Consider the following 27,499-nt stretch of genomic DNA (forward strand, 5'->3'; position numbering starts at 1 on the left):
CTCTTTCCGTTACAACCACATTTGTCCAATTACCCGGTTGACCTCAGTCGATTTTTAATCTTCACCAGAGACTGCCCAGGGATGAAACATAATACCTCTGGCTGGCACTGCGGAAGCTGGCACATACACAAGCCAGGATGCCAATTATCATAGTGTCACCCAGTAAACTGCAGTAGAGGGAGCGGATTTCTAGCACTCCTCCCAGCGCTTACTCAATCTCTGGAGTTTTTTTTATTGTGGCAAGGCCAATGTGAAGAGCGCAGAGTGAGACAGGGTTAAATGAGGCTAGAAGAGATTAAACAAGTCTCTCAAGTATGACAACCACCGCTTTGATAGGCTGACTATGAATCATTTCAGTGGCTCCTTAGCCTTTGACCCCTGTTTGATATTAGCTCTCCACTGGATACTGTGATTTACATTGCAAATCCTACACTGAAGACATTTATTACCATATCCAAGTAAGGCGTCAGACCACAGAGTAAGCAGATCCAGTCATGCAGGGATGCATGGAGTAAAGGTAGTAGGCTATGTTTCAAACAGGAGCTCAGACTGCCTGATTAGTTCACTTTTTTTCAGATTTTTCTTTTTTTAAAAAATAACATGGATCTTTTTTTTAAAATAATTTTGGCCATGATTGTTATCAGTACTGATTGGAGACAGACAGGTTTTCAACAACTACAGCATTAACAGTAGGGTGGCAAAATTATCTGCAACCAAAGGTCCCCTAACTAGCTTCTTCCAGGCTTTCAATTGCATCTCACGGTCTTCATCAAGTCAATTTCAAGTCAAGTCAACAATGGAGAAACACACCGACAATATTAGGTAGATAGACTGCAAACAAAAAAGACTGTGAATAACTTCCAGGTGCCACCAAGACATTTAATCTTTATCCGGCTTTTAACAATAATCCAGTTTAAGAAAATGATTTGCTCTAAACACGAAAGCACTTGAAATATCTTCAACATTCATTCATTGCATTAAGGCTTGCCTTGGTAGTCAGTGTTACCAGAATTACATGGTGTTCTTCTTTTTTTTTATAGAAATAAAACCCTTTAGTTCATTTTCACATATCAGCACCCACGTTCATCAAATAAAAAACACTCTAATTTGTAAAATGCAAAGGGCCAAATCCATAAAGTTTTACAACTGAGTGCAATTTACCCTTGTTTTGCGTCTGATTGAGTAAGCAGAGCTGTTTCCAGTGTTTCAGGCTTTTCTCCACATTTCAGCACACAGGTTGGTCCATAATGAAAACTGCAGAGCACAAAAGCCTCAGATTGTGTCTTTATTGTGTCTTTAATTAACAGAGGTGGACACAGAGCTCTGCAACATCACAAACCAACTTTCATGTATTTTGCCTCTTTTACCTCTCTAGTATTTCTTTAACATAATCTACTGAAATGTCCATCAGAATAGGCTACAGCTATTAATGTGAATCAGGTAGGTCTGAAATATCTTAGATTAATGTTTGAATCTTACAATAATGTTTTTAGAGTGTCACCAAATGTATCTGGGATTTTGCAGAAACATCAGTACTGATGTTCTGCTTGTTGTCCACAGCTGGCTGTGTGTCACAGCCGGCTGCAGCATCACACAGCAGATGAAATGATAAAACTGAGAAAGAGGCTGTGCACATTTACGCATGCGGCACAACAGCGGTAACTTCATTAACACCAGATCGGTCAGGATCTGATGGTATTTAATGTTCTGTGTTCTCCTACACATCTACACAGATCAGCTGTTACACACAGATTCCAGGTTTATACAGTGGATCTGTTTGTAATCAAGCAGCAGCATCAGAGCTGTCAGGACATTTTTACTTTTAAGTAGCTGAAAGTCCGAGATAAACCTACCACCCCAAACCCACTTGATCCCCCTGACTTGAAGATTTCACCCTTGATATCATTCAATATCATTCAAGCCTCACAAGCTTGAAGATTTCAATAGAGACAGGGAAAGAGAGAGAGAGAGAAAGAAAGAGAGAGAGAGAGAGAGAGAGAGAGAGAGAGAGAGAGAGAGAGAGAGAGAGAGGAGGAGTGAGTGTGTGTGTAGTTAACACCAACTATCTGAAGACGCTAATAACTCCACTCTAATTGCATGTGGCAATTAGCGCTGGTCTTTGTGAATTAGACTGCTTTTGCAACAAGGCTTATTTGCATAGAAAGGGGCCAATTTTATGCCAAACGTAGGAATATTACCTAATTTACATACATGCAAATGGCACAGACACACTATGACGCTTGGCAGCATAGTTTGTGGTGCATTTGACTGTTTGTGGGTGCTCTCTGAATTACTACAATTGTTACAATTATAAAGTGAAAGTGTCTGCTCTGTCCACGCACACAGCAGAGAGTTCAGTGAGTAAGGACAGAAAGAAGGCTCCAGAGTTTACCTTATATTAATTATTGTTATCAATGTGCTACATTATAGAGAAATACAAAACTCCTTCAGAGAGAGAGATGCCTGTCCTCCCTCCTGCTCTCTGCTGTAAACACACGTAGCTGTTAGCAAGCAGCTGCTCTCATGTCTCCCCGGGTCTCGGTGCTTGTTTTCGGCAGAAACTCTCCTGCTCTCTGCTCGCTCAGCCTGCTCATCCCCATGTCTGTGTGCGCCGCAGCTCGGCTTTACATGCAGGAGGACCAGCTGGTGATCCTGAGCAGCAGCAGCCTGAAGCCCTCCCTCAAACTCATAAGTATGGGGAAGATCTAAAGATCTAATGTTAAAGATGTTGAGCGTCATGGACGAATATCTTATCTTGTAAAATGTCCAGTGTAACGGTAACACTGGTGTTATCATAAGTTTATTAACTGGTGGGAAAAATTCATCACTGTAGCATCCCTAGTAGCATTATAAAACTACATGCATGCACAACTAGAGGAGTTCAAATTTGAACCAGGAAGTCGCTCTCCAAGATCTGGTGGACATTCATAATAAATACACAGCTCAGAATAACCTTCATTGTATGACAGCCCAAAGGCCTCTGTGTTCTTAATCTGTGGTTGACAGATTATGAACAGGAGATGAAGTGGACATTAAAAAGATATTTTGAGTATGTTTCTGTGCATGCTCTTCTCTAATCTACAGTTTTGTGTGAAAACAGACTATTCTCACGTTTAGATTGCAAAACTGAAAGATACATATTTCTGGGTATGATATGGTTAACCATATAACCATATAAATTGTGTATTTTCAGTTTGTACTCTGAAAGCTTGGGGGTTAAATTATCATTACAAAAAGACAATTTAAACAGTGAGTGTGGACTAATCATCCTATTGTCCAGTATTTGATAACCACTAAGCTGCAGTCATAAAATCCTGGAGCCACCAGCCACCAAACATGCTCTATACATTACCCCTTTCACTCCTCGGTCAAACTTTACTTGCACCATAAAAGCTACAATCCTCCCTAAAACTCACAAACACTTGTGAGAGCAAGTTGAGCTACGAATCACATTCAGTCTTTCTAATCTCGCCTAGTACAAAAAGTAATGTGATATCCATACCCTCACTTCAAATTTATAGTCATTGCTAGAGATGTCAATGGAGAACCTTCCCTCATGGCTCAACAGTAAGTTAATAGAAAATGGAATTTTATATCCACAGCTCAATAGTAAATTGCTGTGTGTTGACACTAAAAGTGATGAGTGATGATTACGGGAGCAGTGGTTTATTGGTTGAAAAAGGCCATGGGGAAACATGCTGAGTCTGATTGAATTGTTCTCTGAAGGAGAGCACTGCAGTGAAGCAGGGCAATGCTCAGAAATGCTAGATGTATACAGGTTAGAAATATAAATGGCTCTGACGGAACTGCTATGAAAAATAGTCTGCAGATTAAAGGAAGACATCCCAAACAGAGACCTGTAATGGACAAAGGTACCAAACATGAACACAACTCAAGTCCAGTTCAATCCAACTCATCAAGTCTTATCTGCTGTATTTCAATAACCTACAGAGCTTTTTCAAAACGGTCATCTTCAATAATTCATAGGAATAGATGAAAAATAAAGTCAGTTCAATCAAATTACTAAGTACATATTTTCTCTCTTCTGTCTGGTGGTATCCATACATGCAGACAGTTTTGGTTTTATTTGTCCAGGTTTTTGAGATACATGTCTCTGAGATTTCTGCCTCCATCCCCAATACACTGGACATGAACTGAATTTTGTTTGTGGTTTTCAGACATCAAAGAAACAGTCCCTATATGAGAACTGTTCACAGTGTGCTGTATGGATGGAACATTGTGTGAGTTATAACTCTTATCTGTCAGAAGCAAAAACTTGAGGATCCTCAAAATGTTGCAAGGTTGAGGTAGCTGGATTAACAAAGCATCAGACTTTGACATAAAAGACCAAAGTTAATGTTGATTTATTTTAACCATGACCGTGATTGTTCCCTTACCTTTTTAGCTATTTAGAAAATACATGAATATGTGGACAATCTTAATCAGTATGTTAAAGATAATAAAGTTAAAGGATGGGAGGATTATAAATAGCCTTAGGAATCGATCAATAATTATTATTGGCTTCACAATACAGTGGATTTTGCTATTCTTTCTCTAAAAGTAGAATTAATGTGTGGAGTGACAGGAAGGAAGGATGAAAGTACAACTGTACTAACAAGATTGTACACAAACAGAAACAGTCAGGTACTGAGAGTTGGCACTAAATGTTGATCACAGACACTCAAAAGGAAACAGAATGTAGATTTAACCTGCAGAGACCAAGCAGAGTATAAAGCCATGTTTGACAAAGCATTCCTCTTCACATTATTTAAGAAATTAGCTGACTAAAAGATGATGAAGAAGAGATTAATTCCTTTTTGTACTGTTTTGAACTTTCACTATCAAGCTTTGAGAGAATGATCTGAGAACAGCAGTTTTAAATGTATCCTTGTGATGTCATGGTGCAGATCAGCCACATAGGTTTAAATACAGCAGGCAGTGGGGCTGATGAGGTTTCCTTTAACTCACTACTACGAAATTATGAGTGGTGGCAGTCACAAAAATTAAAGAGGACCTATTATGCTCATTTCAGCTCTAAATTTTTATTTTTGGACTCCACTAGAGTAGCTTTACATGATTCACAGTTTATGCAGTATACACAATTTCTCTTTACAGGCTGTTTTAACTCCTGTCTCTTTAAGGCTCTCCTCCCGATGAGCCCACTCTGTTCTGATTGGTCAGTTTTACTATCAGAATTGTGTAACTTTACCGCCAATGCAAACCAAACATTTCCTGCTTTACTGCTTCAAGTTAAAAGCTTTTAAATGACTAAATAATAGGAGACTCTTATTGTGAAGAATTTACAGAAAGTAAAACATGTTCCTCACTAAAGTAGCAGAGCTTCATTAGCTGTGCTAAAAACCAGTCGAAACAATGAGATATGGAGCTATTTGGAGCTATTTGTTCAGCGGATCAGTTAGAAATAACGCAGGGAGGAAGAGTACAAGCAGAAACAGCCACAGTGATGATGATGTTTTATGAAGCGCTGCAAACAACCAGCACACCTCCAACCGGTAAACTACTTATTTTACTTTGCTGCGGTGTGTAATGGAGTCATGGCTTAGCCTGACTACCCCCAGAGCAGAGTAGTGAACTTGCGCGCTGTGCATGTAGCAGATGTCCATATAAAGAAATCCTTCACAAGCTGACATCAGCTCAGGCTGAAAATAGAAAAAACGTTGGAAACCTAGCGTTCAGAACAGTCTGAAGCCAGTGCCTTTTGCTCACAGGGATTACTGCTACATATGTTTACCGATTTATATTTGACACTTCGGCCACTTTTAACATGAACATCCAACATTGTGACATTTTATATATATATATAAATGTCTGAAAATAAGGAAAAGCATAATACGTCCCCTTTAAATAATAAACTAATTTGTAGTTACAGAGAGACTATGTAACATTTGTTGAAGAGAGGCTATTGTGGCCACAAGGGGCAATATATAATAATAGCATGAATTCCTCTTCTCTTCTCAAGATTCTCTTGAGTTAAGTACTAAAAGAGACATCATGATAGGCAACCAGACATTGTTTTGTTGCAGTAGCATGAAACTGTAACTGCTTGACACAGCTTTTGGTGCAGTCTTTTCTGCTAGAGCTGAATCACTGAAAGCTTCCCTGGAAGATGCTGACTGTCACACCGATGCTTGAACTAAAAAAGGTTTGAAGAGGGTGGAAACCTGTTCTTGATCATCCCTTCAGTTCTCAAGAATGCACATACTTTGCTTCCAATACCAAAAATATTCTTATCCAATACATTTAACCATTTGCCTAATACTAAGAGCATCCTCTCAAAGTTCCTTTGGACCAAACTCAAGAATACTCTGAATGTAGCTGAACACAGTTTGTTTGTTTCTTAATTGCATGCCGGCGAAGAGTTTAGCTATCAATCATCTTGTATATCAAATTTGAAAAAGCATATAACTCGTTCATATCATAAAGATGGAGGAGAATGAGAAATTCCCTGGTGTAAGAAATCTTTTCTGCTGCAGAGAACAGTGACGCCGTGCCTGAGAATGGTTTATTAAACCTGTCACTTCTGGTTTGATCCCAGATTGCCCTTAACACTGAACCACAGGAGCAACTCGTAACTCTCCTCAGAAGTGGTGACATGAGAGGCAGAATGTGCTTTCCACCATCGACTCTGCCCAGACACCCGAGTGGCTTAGAAGGAGAGAAGGGACCCAACTTTCCATCAGCTTTCAGAGCTGAACAGAACAGGAAGCGATAAGAGTAGATTGAGCATGACCGAGCACATGTGTGATTGCCACGAAGACGGGCAGAAGAGCAAAAATGAAGAGCTGCCTCTGTTCTGCAGAAGCCAGCAGAGAGGAGAGTCTTTCTCTTGACATGATAATCAAGAGTGGCCACAGGTCAAAACAATCCACACTGTCCTGACAGGAGTACAGAGCGTACTGTGGACTAAATGCCTCCTGCCATACTGACAGAGAGGATGAAAAATATATTGATTGTGCAGGGGGAGTTGCCCTCCATTTCATTAAGTTACCTTAGCTATACATTCATTAGTATTCTGTTATAGCAGGGAGGGACGTGAGCTCTGCCATGCAAAGGAGGCTCTACAGTATGTATGTCATTGGAGCTTTAGAAGCATATAAAGGCATTTGGAGGTGAAAATTCACACAAATCCTCAGCAGCAAGGTGTAGAGCGTGATGGGCACACGAGCTGCTTTTCATGCAAATCAGCTTAGGAGGTCTACCTGGGAGCTGTTCCTGATGCAGTAATAAGATTTCACATCACCTCAAACTCAATACAAAAAGACACATTGAGTCATGATGATTAGTAGTATCATTAAGAGGAAAGCCAAATCTGGGATCCCCACTCCACCCACCGTGCTACGGTTTACCACCAACTGTGTTATCTTCCAACAAAATTAACAGCACTTAAAGGATAATTCAGGTTTATTAAACATGAGTCTAATTTCCATAGTCTTGGGGTTCATTCCTATCTGTAACATTAAGATAGGAGGTAACAAATTAATTGCTGAGATGTGGGAACACAGCTACACCACTAAACAAGTCCAACTGGGCAAGAAGCATGAGCAGTCAGTGGCCCTTCCTTCTTGGCAAGAACATTCATATTGGATGATTCAGCAAAATTCTAAATTATGTTTGATGAGATACATTTTTAACATCCAATTGCAATGTTTCAAACATTCTTTCTCCATTATCTTCCTGTAGGAACTATATTATAGTTAAGGTTAGGTAACTAAGACACTTGGTTAAGATTAGGGAGAGATGTAAATAGTTAAGAAAGCAAACTTTATTTGCATGAAATTTGGTTTCCAGCATCAAAGTCAGATGTGTTACATACCAGTCTACCACCTGACCTCCACACCCTTAGGCCACGAACATGAGGAAATTATATTTTTCATATAAGTACGGAAATGCAAATGGCAACGTCTGACCCAGTAAGCATACTCAACGTTTGCTCTTACACACTGGAGGGGGTGATCCTATCATATAGGCTAGTTAAAGCTAATCAGAGTGTTGTCATGACCATAGTAACAAACATGGTGTCTTTGCAGGAATGTGTACTGCTGTACTTACTACAATGAAGAAAGAAAAGAAAACATAGTAGTAGTGATGTATGACCTTTGACTCATTCACAGAGGGAGAATGACAAAGTTCAGTTGGAGCTTCTGCTCAACATGATTGTTTTGAGCAGAAGTGAACCCAAACGAAAGGGTCAGCTTTCTCTTGTTGTTTCATGCTATAGCGCCCCTAGCTGCAATGCTCAGAAAACAGCTCACACTTGCATCACATTAAGAATTTTCAGGTGATAGACTACAGAAGTTAACAACATATGAAATCAGTGTTGTAGATTGAAGCATATGTGCTGGTGTACTTGCATGCAGCTACTCCCTGCATCACACTGAATATTGACATTGGGTGTAAATTGTGACCTGCTGAATGGTCCAATATGAATGTAATTCCAAGGGATACTGGTTTAGATAATTACACAAATTAGCCAAAGCTAGCAAGAGGACAAAACAAGGACAGACAATACAGTGATTACCCAAACATACATTACAGTTTACAGACTGACTTCCTGGTTCAACTACCTATAAAAGTTGCCAATCCTGGGACCCAATCCTAAATTCATTCATTTATTCTTCATTTCTGTTTATGGGATAGTGCACAATTAAAAGTAATTGCCCTAGAGTTAGCTAGCAGCTAATTTACACCTTTTTTGTCACTGGGCAGGTAAACAAAAAACAACTACAGAACAACAAATACACTATGTAAAAACAATCCATCAGTGTGAGATAATAAATATAATCAGTATGATAAATACAATAAATACAAGGTTATCATTGGTGGTGACACTTGTGCTGACTTTAGCCAAAGCTTGAGGCTAATTTTAAACACTGCAAAGCTTCCTGAGTCTCTAATGGTTGTGGGTATAGAATTCCACTTCCCCACTACTTTAACTGAGAAAACAGATTGACCAAAATTTGTCTTTCTGAACTGCGGTACCCAGTCACCCCTAATAGATGCTCTAGTCCTTCTGGCACTACCACTGCCAGGATGGGCCAGGCATCCTCTAAGAGGAGGGGGTGTGAGATTATGGATAATTTTAAATATTAGGCATGCATCAGAGTAAAATAAGAAGTTATCAAAATTGAGGAAATTATATTTTTCAGGATATTACAAATGGACCTGTGCAAGACCTACCAGAATCAAATGTAGACACATTCCTTTTCAAAAAACAGAGACCCGATCAAAAAGGGACCCGAGGACAGTCAAACCCAAAGCGAGCAGACTCAGGTATAATTAGACCTAATCCACAATACGGTTGACCCAAGCAGACCCTTAATTGAGTTGCAGAGTGGTAATTCGAAGGGTGTTTCAGTTTCTATATAGTGTTAGGTGACTGACTGTTAGCGAACTTCCTCAGCTTGAATGGACATAAAACTTTCTTGGTTGCACCATTAATAGACAAGATGAGCAGCTACGTTAGAAAATATCTGTTTCTTTGGAAAAAAAACCTCAAAATTAAAAGCATGTGTACATTAAAATCTGACAGAAATAATGGACAAAACTACAAAAAAACAAGACTCAAGTTATGATTAACCAGCATTCTCTTTTAAAATCACTTCTCTCACAGGTTCTTCTACATCTTTATCTAGGTTCAATTCGGGATATGCTGAGGTTCTGTCACCATGGAGACCTATAATCTAGCTCTATAAGTGCACTCAAAAAGAAAATGTGCCACACTGAACACTGTGTATCATCTATGTACACCTTATATCTCAGAAAATGGTTCCCTTTAATCGCCTCACCAGCGTAAACCTCACTCATAGTTCTGACAGGCAATTCTCTGGGTTGAGTGGTTGGTTATCACTCAGTGACATCTCCCAGCTACACTTGGCATTTTAGCTCCCTTTCATATAAAGCAGAACTATACATTTATACAACACTCTAAGATGAACTACTGTTTAGTTGGGAGGGACACAAACCTTTAGTGGTTCAGATGAAGCAATTAATCATGGCCAACTCTGAGCTGGAGGCTACACAGAAGGAAAAAAAACAAAAAAGATCCAACTGAAACATTCATCTTCATGGTGATTTTTTTCCCTCCCCCTCTCTCTCTGGCTGAAAGTTTGTTGTTGTTGTCAAAAGCCAAGTAACACTGATAGTTCAGGGAAAGTTACAAGTACAACACTTTCATGTTGTTCTTTGGTTTATTGAATGCCTACTTTTAGAGAAACTTGGAATTAAACTCAGATTCTGCTTTTGATAAGTGAGCAACCTGAGCTATGTCTGCAACCACACCTGCATTGCCTATGTGACATACACTCAATAATTTACTCTGTAGAGAGCAGTAACTTTAGGCACAAATAAATCATTATTTTGCACCATAAAGCATAGTGATGTAGTGATGCATGACTGCAATTTACATATCTATCCATAGCCGAAGCATTGCATTGCGGGGTTGTTAGCAAAGAGTATTCCACATGCCATGGAATCTACATTTTTCATTCTATCATTGGGATATTTAAGGGAACTATGTAGTACAGAGTGCATACATTTTGCACTATATACATGCCATTTTTGTGGTAGCCCAACAACCCGTGAAAGCCACGCTCTGACAGTTTGGTATTTTCTTGACCTTGAAATTTGCTTTGCCTGCCTGTGTGGTATTTTGAGACTGTGCTCCTAATAAAAATGACAGGATCAGTTGATGCAAGTGTTCAAAAACAACTGCAACCATAGTAATTATTACGGTAGCAACAGAGGGTCAGATGACAAGCACACTCTGGTTTTTATGATGAAATGGGGGTGTCAATGTGCTTTTAAAAATCCAGTTGGGGCTACTATCTCACACACTTGTCTGGTCTCCTGTATTTGTGGGGACCACGGTAGCTAAATTATATTTTTGTATTTTACATTTAATGACACTAATATGACTCTTTCATTCATAAACTTATTAATACACCGTGTATGACGCATGGCTCTGAATACAGGCTTAGTTTGCTTTCTACCATTCACATCAGTTCTTGGTTACAGGTCAGTTCAACCCTGCAGTACTTAAAAAATACGTGTATGACATGTGTCATTGAACTTGAGCTCAGTTTGCTTTCTCCTAGTCATACCAGCTGTTGGTCATAGGTAAATTCAATCCTGCCAGACTTCACCTTTACTTCTTCTCAACTGTAATGGTTACAGCCATCCTACAGCAGGCGACATACGTATGACAGAAATCACAGCCAACCTGAATCAAAAGTAACTTATATTTTAAGTCATAAACAGGAAACTTGTAAACTATTCCACCACATGCATTTCTCCTTGTCTATCACATGTGCATCTATTGTGTTTGAATTGAAATAATGTTACTGCTGACCATCTATTCAATAATAATGTTGAACTCATTCTTCAGGTTGAAAGAAAATCGAATGCCCCCTGAGAGCAGACTCCTCAGAGATCTTCATCCTCCAAGATGTAGACACTAATTTGTATTTGAATTTCTTTTCTTTGTCTTTCACTGGTTCATACTTCAGTTTTGGTTGTAGTCAAATGTGTGCAATGTTTGCACTTGGAAGTCAATTTTAGTTTTGTCTACATCAGTATAACTCTGAAGTCAAATGTAAGCTGCTAAGCATATTCTGTTTTTTGTGATTAAATGGGGTCCAGTCAGGGTGCTTTCCTAAACCCAGTCTTTGGTTTTGACCACTCCCTCTCATACACGCACACCTGCCAGGTCTCTTGTCATTGTGGGGTTAGTCTGACTCACTGGATGTTATTGGTGGACTCAGGCTGTTTGAGGGGCAAGGATGAAAAAAATAAAAAAGGCACCAGCTGTATGCGGTGGGGCACCAGCAGGCAGAAAGTCGTGATACATAGTGAAATGATTACACACCCTGGTTAAGATTAAAATATTTTATTATGTGAGTATAACTACTGTACCTCTGTAATAAAACGCACAGGGAACTATTAACTATCTAACCATTTATTTCACAAAAACATGCATGTGATGATGTCAGTGAGAATGAGCTGTATATAAAGGGGCTTAGTCAGAGTAGGGGGATAGTCAGGGTGGTGGAATCAGAGTAGAATTCTTCTTTTGTCTATGTGTTTGTATATATCAATGACCTTGTTTGGGTCAACTGGGATGTCCCTCTCAATGGATAGCAGCAGAAGATATGAGAACCTGCCTTCTCCACATCTGTTCCTGAGCTGTATCTTGATCAGCTTCAGTTTAGAGAATAACTGCTCTACTGAAGCGGTTGTCACTGGCAATGTGACATATTTTGAGGAGCTTGGTCATGGTAGGGAAAACTGTGTCCATATCTTTGACTTTAAGGCACCTTGGCATAACTTGGACATTGTTGTTTGGAAGCGCATAGGATGAGTAGAACACCATGAGTTCAGTGTCAACATTTTCTTCTTCCACATCATACAACCGGCAAAAATCTCTAGCAGAGAGAGCAGCTCTGTCATCTGTCATGCTTTTCCAGTGACTTAAGATGGTAAGGCAGTGAAGACCAGATAGGATTGCCCCATTTGGAGTGTCATCCTTCCCCTTGAATCTCCGGTCTAGCTCTTTGGAGAGGATGTCAAGAAACGTTAAGAACACCTTTCCCCAGTAGTGCTCCTCCTTGCTCTGGGCTTGATGGTCCTTGTACCTCTGAGGTACCTTTCTGTGTCTGCCTTGTCCAGATATATCATCAGGGACCTGAGTGCCAGCTGCCCCTGCTCGTTCTTTGGCTTTTGAAAAGAGGATATTGAATTCCTCATCTTTCATCATTGCTTTCGCTCTTTCCATGACCTCTTCCACAATGGTATATGACACTGACAGATCAAGGTCCTCTCTCTGGAGTGCAGAAGAAGCTATGCCAGTCTCAATGAAGACAGGTGCGGTGGTTTTCATGCGTAGAATAAATTCAAAATCTGTACTACGCAAGTACTCAGGGCACCTTCTCTACAAGCCCACCGTGTGTCGGACAGCCTTTTCAGCTCATGGACTCTCTGGCCAGGGTACATAGACACTTGCATTTTTTCAAATGTAGCACAGCGCTTTGTAGATGAGGTTATGAAAGTGTATAGCTTTTCAAATAAATTGAAAAACCGACTTGATTTGGCACTCTCCACCAAGAGCAAGTTCAGAGTGAGCATGGCAGTGCCAATATTAAGTTTTCTCATTATGGCTCAGAATTTGTGAATGTTGACCCCTGCATCTTCCGCTCATATTTGCAGCTCTTTCATAGCCTTAGCCCCTGATGTTTTCACTCATTTAATTGAGAATGACTCTTCTGACATAGGTGGCAAGGGCCTTGATCATGTCATTCTGTGTCTTCTAGGACAACAAAGATGTCTGTGGCTTTTTCTGTTGGGACTTGATGTGGCTGATATTTTCAAGGTGCATTTTGATGGTGGAATCATATTTAGCTAGTACCTGAACAAGTTCAAGAAAGTTTCTTTTGTTTGAAGATGTGCTGCTACTTTCATCATGACTCCTGAATGCCATATTTAGCCTTGCAAGATACAATGTTACACTAGCCTGGCCATTATTTCTCTGTTTTTCTGTCTTTGCTTTCCATGTCTTCCCTCTCAAAAGCTTGGCCCAGTGGTCTCTGTCTCAATCTCGCCATCTTTCTTTATGTTCCTTATTTTTTCAGTGCCCCTTTTCCAGTTGCTAACTCCCACTGTTCACCAAGCTGTCTTACTTTGATACTTTTCCTCTTTCAAAAAGAGTCTGCAACTAAAACAGAACATGGAATCATTGTCCACAGAGCGCTCTAGCCAGGGGTTTCCTTTGTACCATTCCCTGAGGACTGATAACCCCTCTGTCTTGGGACACCTCAGAACTGGTTGACAAGGCCCAATAGAGCAAGAAAACTCCATAAATTTCTCAGAGTAGTCTATGCTATACTTCTGAACATTTTCAGGATCAGTTGGGTATTCTAATGCCAACAGAAGTGCAGCGCCTGTGTTATTTGTTGCTATATCCTTTGGATTTTCAATGGCTTCCTTGGTTTCCATTTCATCGAGTTCACTTCCATCTCTATCCATTCCAGACTGTTAATCTTCATAATCTCCCTCCCTGCTATCTTCATCATCAGTATCACTCTTCCTATCATCATCATCATCATCATCATCATCATCATCATCATCATCTTCTCTCACCTTGATATCTTCATCATCATCACCACCTCTCTCCCCTAATATTATCTTCATCCTCATAATCTCTCTCCCTGGCATTTTCATCTTCATCATCATCTAACATCATCATCATTTCTCTCCCTGGCATTCCTTGGCTCTCTGAGATCTTCATCCTCACTGTCTATACTGTCTTTTTCTGTTGGAGTGAATAACAAGGCAAACATTATATTACAAAAGAACAGTGGTGGAATCTAACCAAGTCTGTTTACTTATGTACTGTACTAGTTACTTTTCAGATTTACAATTTTTCATACACTTCCTGTCAAGTGGAAACTGCGTATCTCCAAATGTTGTGATTTTGACTGTTTGTGATAAGCTGAAGGATGAAGTGTTCCTCTTTGGGTTGAGAACATTTTCCTACTTCTTAAGCTAAATAAACCATTTAAAAAAACCTCTTGGATTAGCTGGAAAATGCAGTGTCACAAAGCTGAAAACAGGCTGTTTTTCTGAGCTCATGAAAAGTTGACTTTTTAGAGAGACATGGTTCTCACAGGACAGCGACAAACATATGATGATCTTATAGAATATGATGCAAGGCTGTAGATTAAACTACCCAATAATATATAAAGTAGTTTAATCAGCTCAACCATAAAAATCTACATCAGTAAAATGCAATATACACATTAATGCAGCAGTAATATTAATCCAAAAACATCATCATATAATAGTAAAACACTGACAGGGACCATTTCACTTAATTTTGATTCTTATTATTTAAGCACATTTTGCTGATAATACTTACATACTTTTACATAGGTCTGTTTTTTAATGTAGGACTTTTACTTGTAGTGGAGTATTTATATTTATATTTTTATTTTATTTATTCACAATGTGGTATTCTGAGGTATTCTAAGATCTGAATACTTCTTCCACCACTGCAAAAGAGTAAATTTTATAAATCACTAGCACGAGCCCTCTTGCCTTTCTTTTGTGGATGGTTTTTGTTTATGGCATGGCAATCCGTAAGAGGACTTTATGCAAACGTACCTTCATCTTTCTCATCTCCCTTGTTGTTGCAGATTCAACCTTTTAATGACGTACTGCCTCTAGCAGCGTTTTGTGGTTCCTGTGTCTGACTTCCTGCCCAACTTAACATATTCGCTTGTGGCTCACGGAAAAAATAGATCAGACACCAAAACTATTGCTGCAGAGGTCCAATCAGTTAACGTGGGCGCCAAAAGGAAACTGACTGCACTTCACGGCGCTTCTACATCTGACCTGAACCCGCCATGACACCAAAACATTTTAAACAGGGTGTGACTGAGTGTGTGTGAGGACTGTACCAAAAATAAAGGGGCACTCCACCCAAAAGAGTATTATACCTCATTTTAACTTTCTTTTGGAACCTATAAACACATTGATTTTTTTTCTTTCTAAAGATGTGTTTAAATTCTACATTCAACTTTTTAACTTCTACATACTAACAAGTTCTGAAAACTGCTTTGATGAGTTTACTGGCTCCAAACAGGAGTGAAAATGAGGCACAATAATGCTGCCACAAAGCTGTTTTCAAAAGTATATATTTAAAAAAAAGAAAGAAAAAAAAACAGCAGCATTTTCAACTATAGAGGCATCCCATAAGGGCACATTGTCTCACACATATGAGTGTATGGAGGCTAACTAATTTTCCAGCATGTAGGGCAGCCTATATGCCACTTTATTGCGTTTTCATTAGTGCAAAAACACCCTAAAACTATGAATTGTTGCATTTTCGTTAGCTTGGACTGAGTCCTTCATATCTACATAGGGAGCGAGTCCTCCTCCATGGAGCCCACCATGTTGTATCACCATGTTTCTACAGTAGCCCAGAACGGACAAACCAAACACTGGCTCTAGAGAGGGCCTTTTGCTTTTTCGAGAGTTTCATGGCCACCATAGTTTCTTCTACATGCTTTGAAAGGGAGGGATGAGGGGAGGGGTATTCAGTTGGTTGCAATCTGAAACCCCACCGCTATCTGCCACCAAATCCTAAACACTGGTCCTTTAATTGTTCTACACAGATTTCTACATAAAAAGAAAATCTGCTCATCTAAAGTGATTAAACAATAGTTATATCTCATACATGTTTTTCTTTGGCGTTATTGGAGCATGTCAGGATCAAATGAATTCATTCTGCTTTCAATAACAGTCACTCTCCTCCCTCCCCTCTTCCAACCCTCCACACAGAATGTGCACCTGGACAGCAACCCTGAGGCGGAATGAGTCAGACTCACAAGGTAAGTATTTTCATATGATCCTAAATCTGACCATGCTTGTTCATTCAAGGATAACCACAAAATTGTCTACTATATAGATGTCCCGATCAAGGTTTTTTTTTTTCCTTTGATATTGATTAAATATGTATCTGAAAAATTGCAATAACAGCTGTAAATTGTAAATCTGACACACACACACAACAGATGTGTCTCCAGATGTGAGTCATAGCAGAGGATGTGAGTCACAGCAGGGCACCATGACACCTCCCCAAGCCTGTCATCGCAAGTCACCAAACAGGGAAAAAGGTAGAGTTTTTAGAGATTTTAATTTTATTTCGAAATATATATTTTGAACAAAATGCACTTCCTCAATTTGATATAAAACTGCGATGTTGTTACTGTATGCTCTTTCAAAGGCTGACTGCTCAAAAATGTAATGTTTTTGTTAATTGCTGTACAGGTCTCCAATCCTCCAAGAGAAGGATGTGGGCGAAAGAGGAGATCCTTGCTGTCGAGAAGCACATGATGTCCTTCATTACTTCACTTTATGCCATGTTCTGGGGAAAAGTGACTGTGATAAGTGCCTTGAACTGGAGGAAGTAGCACTTAAAAACAGAAATTGGCTGGTCATTCAATTCTACATTAAGAAGCAAATCACAGCTCTCAAGAACAAAGTTTAAAACTATCCCGTTGGCACCTGTTATGCTTGTTGTGTTGCATGTTTAAATCATCACATGTTTTGTTCATTTAAATAAGAAATTCTCAAATGTAGAGTGTTGTCTACACTCGATAAAATAAGTAAAAATGCTGAAATTGGTAAAATTATGACTTACAGCAGAACCCGTCTGATCAAAGAATAAGTCAACAAGATAATGAATCTGACCAGATATTTGATGTCTGCTTTCAATACTTGACATTGTTCACTACTTGTTGCTAAGCACGTATTCGGGTCAGTATCCAAAAGTATTGATGTGTGAAAGCCCAGCCCTAAGAAAAGGTGAGATGCTGCATGTAAACAGAGCCTGTAAGCATTCGATATATTTGAGTTGCCTCAAAATTCCAACAGTTCAAATAAAAGTTTTCAGCCAATCTAATGTTGTTAGCAACTATATCCATGCAGGTATCACAGCATGTAGACTAATATTATAATAATACTCTACTGGCCGACATATTTATTTAAGCCTTATCAGTACTCAGAAATTGAATATAATTGTGTTGTACAATTACTTAACAGAAGCTAGAATTTGCCAGAAATCTCCTGAGCTCCAGCAAATACATTGTCACTCACCTTGACAGTCATAAGTGTTAAGTGGCTCTTCAAAGTAAATTTAACCTGAATGTGTGTTAAGTGATACTAGATAGACAGAAAAACTGGATAGTGTGTATATGCTGACCTTACTAATAACTTAATACCTGACAAGTCCCCAGGAAGTGGTTCCTGGTCAGGTCAGGAAACTTTAATTTGAGTGCTGTACAACCTTCAGAAAGGGTGGTTCCCATTCAGAAAACACTCAAAATTGAGCACAATTTAAACGATAAGGACTAAAAGTGCACATCACTAGTTAGCACACGGTTATATATAGTTTGATGTGGTTTGTCTGTACACTGTCAGCAGGATTAATCAGTTGTATAACTGAATGCCACTGCTCATTAGAAGCTGCATCCTGTGTTTAAGTGTCACTCTCCACTCTGACGGTGTTCAGCTTCCAAAGGGAAGACACTGATGACACCATTTCTGTTTTTAGTCCCATGCCCTAGTTCACTCTCTGTGGTATGTGTTTTGAGGTGGATTGGGTGGTGAGGGGGTGCAGTACAAGGACTACCACAAACAGAACATGACTCACTGATGAGTTTAATCTTGTTGAAGTCCCTCACAAATTCACCACCTAGCGAGCAACACTGGTTCAAACAAAATCCTTTTTTGTAGGTCAGTCAATTTCGAACCAAAACATTCACACTTTATTGTGCCTGAGTATATATACACACATTTTCCACACTTCTGTCAGTGCAAACAACTAACAACTTATGAACCCTCTCTAACCCAATGTCTACACAGGCTGTGTAGTGTTAGCAGAGCAGCAGCAGCAGCTTTAGTTCTCTGTGTCTACCCATGATGCATTCAGGCACAGTATTGAGTGTAGGTCACCGTTTTGGCAGTGCTCTGAGCCCACAATTACTGTAGTTATGCAGTGAAAATGGAAGAAACTGTGTAAAAATACGCTTCAGGTCAGAGTAATGCAAGTGAAAAGTAAGGTGATGTGTGGCCTGTGTAAATAGCTTTATTGATTAAAAGAGACACCGTGCAAATACTTTAAAGGGCTCAGATTTGACCACCAAATGTGGTCTGGCTGATCTGTTCACATGTTTTTACTTATCCGAATAACATATCCAGATACAGATTGCATTTTAATGTCAGGTGTAAATGGAGTATCAAATACAACAAAATGAGGATAATCAACATCAAACCTTGTATTAAAAAAAAGCATTCTAAAGCAAACCCTCAAAATAAGAATGCTATAATAAACCAATCGGTACCTGCAAAAACAACAAGTCCTTCAAATTGCCCGTGCCCTCCAAAACAACAAACATTTTCTGATCTGAAATCACTATCAGCAGGATGACATCTGCCTTCCAAAATCACTACAAATCACTGTTTCACAAAATAACCTGTTTTCTCATCAGATGGTGCTACGGTAAAGGTCTGATTAGGTTTAGCCACAAATACAACATGGTTAAGGGTTAAGGAACAATCATGGTTTGGATTAAAATTACTTTGTTAGGGTTAGGAGACCTTCATCGTCATGGTTACAATAATAACCATGTGATTAGTGTTAGGGAATCATCATCAGGGTTAAAAGAAACCAACACTGAACAGCGATCTCCGCATTTTTTCCATCCACCCAATCCTCCTCCCTCTGCAGACTTTGTAGCTATAAAAATAACATTTAACTATTTCCTCCATTGCTCCTCATGCATAATTACTTCGGCCTCTGTAGGAGCTGCTGTGGCTCAGGAGGTAGAGCAGGTCATCCACTAATCGGAAGATCGGCGGTTTGATTCCAGTCCATATATCAAAGTGTCCTTGGGCAAGATACTGAACCGATGGATGCGCCATCGGTGTGTGAATGTGTGTTCCTACTGCACATGTGGGCACCTTGCATGGCAGCCCCTACCATCAATGTATTAATGTATGGGTGAATGTAGCATTTAGTGTAAAAAGTGCTTTGAGTGGTCAGAAGACTAGGAAGGTGCTATTTAAGTGCAGTCCATTTACCTCTAGAGGGCTTTGACACATGCAACTAAACATGTTGTTTGGGGGCACTTGCTGAAACAACTGATGCTGTCTGTTTTTCTTAGAATTCTGCAAAAACAATGCATTTAAACAATGCATTTGCTACAATACCAACACTGATAATCAATCCTGAAAAATGATCACAGATGAACCCATAAGGAGAACTACACAAACACAAATTCCCGTGATCCAGTGCCTACTTCAATGTATAACCAATGCAGCCTTGACAAATAAGATTACCATAGTGATGCACACTGATAAGGAATTCACGGTACACATTCATATCTGACAATCTGACATACTCAGGGTATCCAGTTGTGGTGGAAAGCAAGGTAATGGAAGGTTATTTTGCAGAGATAGGAAAGGGTAGCAAGAGACTTCACCAAGAGCAACAATACATTCTACGGGTCAGTTCTTAATCTCTTGAGCATTAAGATAAATCTCAGTGCAACAGATAAACAACCTTGAATGCCAAAGGACAATTTCACAAAGTTTTAGGTCTGCCTAACTAAAGGCAGGAATTTCTTTGTCTAGCTCAAAAGCAGCCCAGTTTTTACTGCTTGAAAAATTTAACTCAACCAGCACATGAACCAGTCACTGCTGAAAAAAGAAAGCAAAAAACAAGACAGAACATGGAATACAGTACATATGTGCTGCTAATTCACCACCTCAACTTTTAACAGCACTACCGCTACACTGGACGGATGATCATTTGTGATCTGTCTGTATTGTAACTGTGGTCACATTCAGATATGTAGTAACTGTGGGCTACTAATAAAACTGGAGTTGCATTCAGGTAACTTCTACTTTGCCTTGTCTCACTGCTGAATAGGAAACTATTAATTCAATTGCCATGTTTAGGTTGTTTCATTCACTGATAAAGAGCGGTGATCACAGTGAGAATGTTTGCAATGGAAATATACTGTATCTTTCTTAGGTGTGCGTCACTGAAAAGCAGACGACTCCTGAACTTCTCTTCAATTAGCTTCATGCTGTTTTCATTCCCTACAATCTCCACCAGATCAGAAACTTGCAGGAGAAAACACAAGAAGCCCCAAGCTGACCAATTACAGTTGTTGTTGGCTTCAGGTAATGTACCTGTGTATACTAACACATACCAATGTATGTGACACCAGATATCTTAACTGATAAAACAACAGAGGAATAACCGAGAAGCACCATTTATCCATGTTTGTCATGCAAGCATGCTGGAAACAATAACACTTGTCTTTATTTGATACACTTTGTTTGATTCAGTCAGCTAGAGGCTGCTCCTGACATGTGTTACAAAATCTAATAATGGGGTGATAGTACTTGTTTTATAATATTTGACAAATGCACAGTTTAACATAACAAAAAGTCTTTTCAAGTAAAATATTTTTAGATTAATGGGAAAATCAGAAAAAAAAATCTGTGTCCCTGATCTCCTCCGACAGATAATATCAAGCTATGCGTTACAAAGCAACACAAGCAAACACAGATTTGTCTTTCCTGTCTGTTTGTAAAACCTCTCCCCGGCCTCCTACGCTAAAGAGAAACTGTTTTATCAAGGCAAATACATGCTGTTGGTTTCTCTGTTCTCTCTGGAGACATATAGGTACTTCATGGTTTAGAAAAAACAAACAAACATTAAAAACAAAAATAAAAGGCAGCTAATCCAAACAACCTTCGTTCAATTAAAATATTAAAAACAATTCTGATTACAGTTAACCGCCTGGTATGATTTCCTTTTCCACTGTTATTTTGTCCACCCTTGGTATAGGGAATGGATAAACTAACAGTATGATATAATGCAATCCAATCACTGTCCAACAACACAATGTACCACAGCCTCAGACACATCTGAACTGAATCAACACCTCTGAGTGTCTCAAGAATAAATAAAACATCATTAGATTTGCAAGATTTATAGCTGGGCTTCTGTTCATGGTGACAGATAAAGTGAAGTTTTAAGAAGGTTATGTCATCACCTCAGTATAATGCAGATGAAATGTTTTTTGTTTGTGGTGCTCACAGCATGAAATGGCCTTCATTTCTATAAAGATCTCTTCTTTCCATCCTGGATGCATGATAAAATTCGAATATACCATACAGTAGGCCAGTGGAGCTGTAGACCTGAGACTTAACGCCCATAAATGAGGACTTGAGACTTGAGAGCAAAACATTTTCCCAGATTACACCTATCCAACCCCTACATCAGTTCAATAGTGAACAGGACGCTTCTGTTTATGGACACCTGTATTACAGCTCTGCATGAGGCTGAAACTGAGACCCCAACTTGAGTGTTCATGGTGCTTTCAAACCTATAGCTGGTTTGCTCTGGTCCAAATCAGTGGATGAGTTGGTAAACTTGTGTTTTGAATGTTCTCTCTCTCTCTCTCGCTCTCAAGAAGACAACATACTTTGTTTCTAGTCGGGTTCAGTCCTCAATTGCGATCCCAGCATGCAAAGGGCACCTGGCTGCAGGAGCCAATAAGCTCAAACTTGGAGAGTACATCTTGTAGTCCATCAGATAGAGGTCAGATCATTTTTCCACTTGACCGTACTGAGACCACCTCCTCTACAGGGTCTCAGCGTGGTTGTTTTGGTCCACACCAGAGTATGATTACTGCATTCAGATCTGCCTAAACCAATCATACCAAGGAGGAAAACCAACCAGAGTCTCATTCAACCAGACGTAACTACACAGGTTTGAAAACAAACCCATCTGGTGAGGGTTGGAGTTTGACACCAAACCCCAACCTGACATCCAAAGCACTATTTTTGCTTCATTTAATCCAAACATTTCTGACCATTAGCTCACCAGGCTAGTGAAGCACACTGGCTACACTGTGTCTTTTGCTATGTCTACTGGGCATTGCAAATTTACTTGCAGCACACAACATGTATGGATGAAGAAAATTGGCATTGTCACCTCACCTCAACCTGACCTGAGCCTGAAGCTTTACGCAACAAATTGGCCAGTGTTCACAGTGTAGTAGAAACCACTCAGATAGACCTTCATTCTTTCTTCATTTGAACTTTAAACACCATTTACACCACAAAAAAGATCAGTGGTGAGGAACACTTGCAACAGCTGTGGAGAACACTATATGTGTAACAAAAAGACAGAATGAACACTAGTAACAGCCAACAGCAGTTGTCTTACAAATGTGTGCCAATCCTCAGTCGTCCAATTCTCTGCATTGAGATACAGACAGACTTCTTGGAGAGAGATTGGGGAGGCAGTGGTTTGCAGCCAGGATGAGACTATGACCACAGGCTTTCAAGTGCACCCATTCAGAACAGGTAGAAACACAACTTTGGTCAGATGACACTTCATAGGAACCAGATAATTTAAAACATACCAGACCCTTAATGTTATCACTGCATTTATTGGAGAACTTCCTGGGTCTCTTGGTCTGAGAGCTCCTTTGCATGTAGAAAATATCTGTTGAAATCAGTAATCCAGTGTAGGCCTCTGGGAATCAGCATGCACTCTGTCAGGACCAAAAGGTTTTGGCGCTTTAACAGGACACAATACCAACACCAAACAACACTGTGAGCTAAACATAAAGGAAAAACATACCACTGTGTCAGTAATACAGAAGCAGAATGACAAACTTAAAGAGTGGAACGAGCCCATCAGGAACAGGCAGACAGTTCTGGAGGCCTACAGCTGGCTGTCAGCTAAGCTTAGTAGTTTTCTCTAGATATCCCACTGGGTCAATATCTACCCCCCATGCAGAAATCAATAGCACATGCCCTTGGCAGTGACGGTCTTCATGCCATAGTAAGAGAGAGTTTGTGAAAGCCTTCTGAGATGAAAAGGGAATCGTTTAAAATGTCCCATGTTGCTACACAAGACTTTGATATGTGGAAAATAACCACTCACTGGATTCCATCTGCTTACATTCAGACTACCAGGTACACAAAGGTAATAGTCAACATATCACTGGCACAGCAGTTGATAATATTTGTGTGAGGAACAAGAGCTCAGTTTTGGGGTACATAACCAGCAGCCACATTTTTACAGTTCTGTTGAGTGCTGTTGTTGCCTTTATCTACTATCACAACATCACAGAGAAACTGAAACTGCAGCACAGTGGCAACATAGCATCCACAAAATTGAATGTTCACAGAATTAGAATGAATCAAAGTCAATCAATGGGAAATAATGAATAGCCAATTACATCCACAATCAGCGAGTAAACCACTGAATCATTCTTTGTTTACTCAATAAATCAAAGATGTGATGAAGAAATATTAAGATTTAGTGACAGTTTAGTGTCAGTCTCTGAGCTAATTACTACATTAGTAGCCATCAGGAAAATGTACATTTGGGAAACCCTTATTAAAGTGTTCCAGCAGTCACTGTAGAATGTGGGGAAAATGTGTTGTGGACATAGTCTTAGAGCAAACTATTATTTTGCTAATATATTAAATCAATAATGGGATATAATCAGAGCCTTTGCAAGCAGTGTGTAAATGCTGCAGTCGCACAGAGCCATCAGGCTCTATGGGCCTCACAATCTTGTGGGGGGTTTTTTATTGATTTTTTTTTAACCCAAAATACATTAAGAATGAATTTCAAGTCCGAAAAAATGTATACTGCATAAACGAGGTCATGTGAAAAAAATCCAATTACATTTCCAAACCCACTTTGCATGCTTGATTCCGAGGCTAAAAAAAGTCACAAAACTTATGATGAGTCCTATTTATTTTTTAAAGAGAGATTATTCCAGCCTTTCTGATAGTAATGTTATACTAGTTTTTCATAGTGTTCTACTTTGACTATAATATCAACAAATGATGAGCTACAACAATGTGTATGTTGTGAGTCTGCATATTTTTAAACTTAAGCCACAATATGATATTTATGTCTTCTTATGTTTGTAATGAATGAAACTCGCAAGACAGAGTTTCAGCCATCAGAGGCTCATTAAGAGCTATTTGCGTTCGTGCATGGATGAGGCCAGACTATCCAACTTCACTTTGCTGTGTGTTGCGTGGGACATAAACATTGACAAAGACAAAATGGTTGGCATGTTTGCCACCGTGACGGAGAGGAGGGTAAAGTTTTAAAAAGGGACCATGATATATACAAAGTTCATTAACCTGTTTGGATTAATTTGTTCTACGGAGGATGGTGGAATATACAAATGGACTACACTAAACTAGTGTGCAGGGGCAACAATTGGTGATTGAAACCTCCATAATTAGTCTTTAGTAACTTAAATTTTGGTAGTAAAGAAATCAGTCAGAATGTTAGATTAATCAGTTGTTTAACTCTATGCTTACCGCATCTCGGGACCTGCCTGTGTCCCTGTCTGCTGTGTTGTACATTGTCTACTTTATGTTTATGCTTCATATAGTATTGTAGACCACTGTGTCTATTTTATGTTTGAATAGGCTTTGTAGTGTTGTAGATCTCTAGATAGTAGATCTCTGTGTCTATTTTATATTTGAATAGGTCTTGTGTTGTAGACCAATGTTATTCCCATGTAAGAGGGACATGGTACTGAGACAGTGCACCTGGCCTGTCGCTGTCTATCAGCAGTGGTGCTGAACAATCGATGTACGTAGAGTGCTGTGTGCTGTCCATGGTGCTGAAACATTTGAATAAGACAGGCACACTGTTTTCTTTTTTTTTTGTTCTTCAGAACAAATTTGTCTGACAAAGTGGATTCACTGTATGTTTTCTTAGACATAAGCTTGCTTGGCTCAATAAGTGACAATTTGTGTTTATGGATAGGATAGGGTAGGATACAGTATATCAGCTATTTTAAAGTTGTGAATTTGAATGACAAGATTGCTCTGCACCCTCTGTGCTGAGAGTCTAGCTCCACCCCATTTGCAGGTACTGTAGAAAGACATTATCCAAAAAAATGATGGCATTGAACGTAAACCAAGGTTTTGCAGACTCATCCAGGATCAATGTTCTGACTGACAATAAGGTCGGCAGTATGTACTAAAGGCATGGATAATCCTGTCTATGGTGTGTATAGTCCTGTTAGGCAGTGTGTAATTGTGTTGTAGGGGGTTTGCAAGTTTGAAAAAAAAAAAGGATGCTTATGTTATTCATGTTTTTCATTGTCAGTTTATATAGCAATTCAAATTGTACTCGTATGAAACTGTGCCTTTCACACAATGCCCTGCATAAAATGAAACATGCAACACTACCTGAAATTTTTGACGTAGCAAAGCACTGAAAATGATTTAAAACTTAACTTAAATCACAGTGAGATCCTAAGTTATTGGGTTTTTAACTATGTGAACGCAAAATATGTATTTCTCCTTGTTACTTCAGATAGATCTTGTTCTTTTCTCTGTGCAGACTGATGTATATGCAGTTTGTTTTCACATTCATCTGCTGAAAATATAAAGTTTAAGGCATGTATCAACAAACATTATTTATGACATCACAACAAACTCGGATCCAATCATGCTCCAGTATGCAACTTACACAAGTGTAGTGTGGAAACTTGAAGCTTCCAGTGCACATACACTGAGAATGGACTTTACAGTGAAGCGCCTTGTGTTCAGCAGTTAAACTTTTAAAATAAAAAAATATTTGAATATTTATAGATTCTGGATTTTTCAATGAGGGAGAAGGTGTAGATGTCATTTTAAGGAATTTAAGGTAACACTTTCTATAATGCATTATAAACATACTTATAATGCATTATTATCTGCTTATAGTATAGTAATTATAGTTATAAGCACTCATATATTCATAATACTTATTATAACATTATAAAGCATTTTATAATGACTCATAAGGTCAAGTATCATTTTATAATGCATTATAATGTGATTTATAAGTTACTCTAAGTGGTCATTGGGTGCTTTAAGTAAAGTGAGAAAAATATCATTAATCTAGTGTGTGTGGTGAAGGAGGGTTCCCACACTGGGTCTCGAACCCTGTCTCCCAGACCACAGACAGCTATGCTAACCAGTCAGCCAAAGAATTTAGCCATTGGCTAAGGGCCAGCACGTCTAGTCATGCGTGGTCGTTACTCTCTAGAGGGCATGGGCCTGCACTATCACACTATGCAAGTACAACACACAGAATGTTGTTAAACTAATATATATGTTTAATGGGTCATAACAGAATACTCCAATTTGACTCTTTTTTTTTTTTTTTTTTTTAGAGTCACGCCCACAGATGACTAGACACGCTGGCCGCATGGCCAACAGCAAAAAATTATATTATAAAATACTTTATGTTATAACTATAATTATTAATCATTATGAATATTTCTGAGTGCTTATATATATAATTAGATATATAAATATAATTATACAGTTCTATAAGAAGATTATAACACATTATAAGTATGTTTACAATGCATTATAAACATGGACTTCATAGAAAGTGTTAGCAATTTGAAAATTATTTAACTTTTTTTGTGGAAAAAACATATTAGACACAAATGATTCAGAATATATATATATATATATATATATATATATACATATATATATATATATATATACATACACACACACACACATATATACATATATATAGTATTTTTATGTGTCTTAAAACATGTCTGGAGGGGATTTAAATTCTAAAGAGAAATGTTTTGCCCCTCAGCTGGTAACATGATAAATCCCCACCTCCCATCCCCCATCCTAAACTTCTTAAACAAGCCTTTTAAAAGAACTAAGCCTAGGCAGAGCACCATGGGGCATGCACCTTGGCCAGTGTTCAGGGTTAGCTATGTTAACTGGGCTGTATCTTCCCAGCAGCTGACCTGGCTCCATATTTACTGAAGCTCCGCCTGATTGCAGTGCAGCTCCCTGTTACCCTTCTGTCCAAATTCAAAATGAGCTAATT

General features: G+C 39.0%; 1 protein-coding gene across 3 annotated transcripts in view; it reads right to left on the reverse strand.

The window, feature by feature from the left end:
* large1 (LARGE xylosyl- and glucuronyltransferase 1) overlaps positions 1 to 27,499 on the reverse strand; it is a 128,229-nt gene that overhangs the window by 88,014 nt on the left and 12,716 nt on the right. The window lies entirely within an intron of this gene.

Source organism: Thunnus albacares, chromosome 23, assembly GCF_914725855.1.
Source record: "Thunnus albacares chromosome 23, fThuAlb1.1, whole genome shotgun sequence".
NCBI classification, from domain to species: domain Eukaryota; kingdom Metazoa; phylum Chordata; class Actinopteri; order Scombriformes; family Scombridae; genus Thunnus; species Thunnus albacares.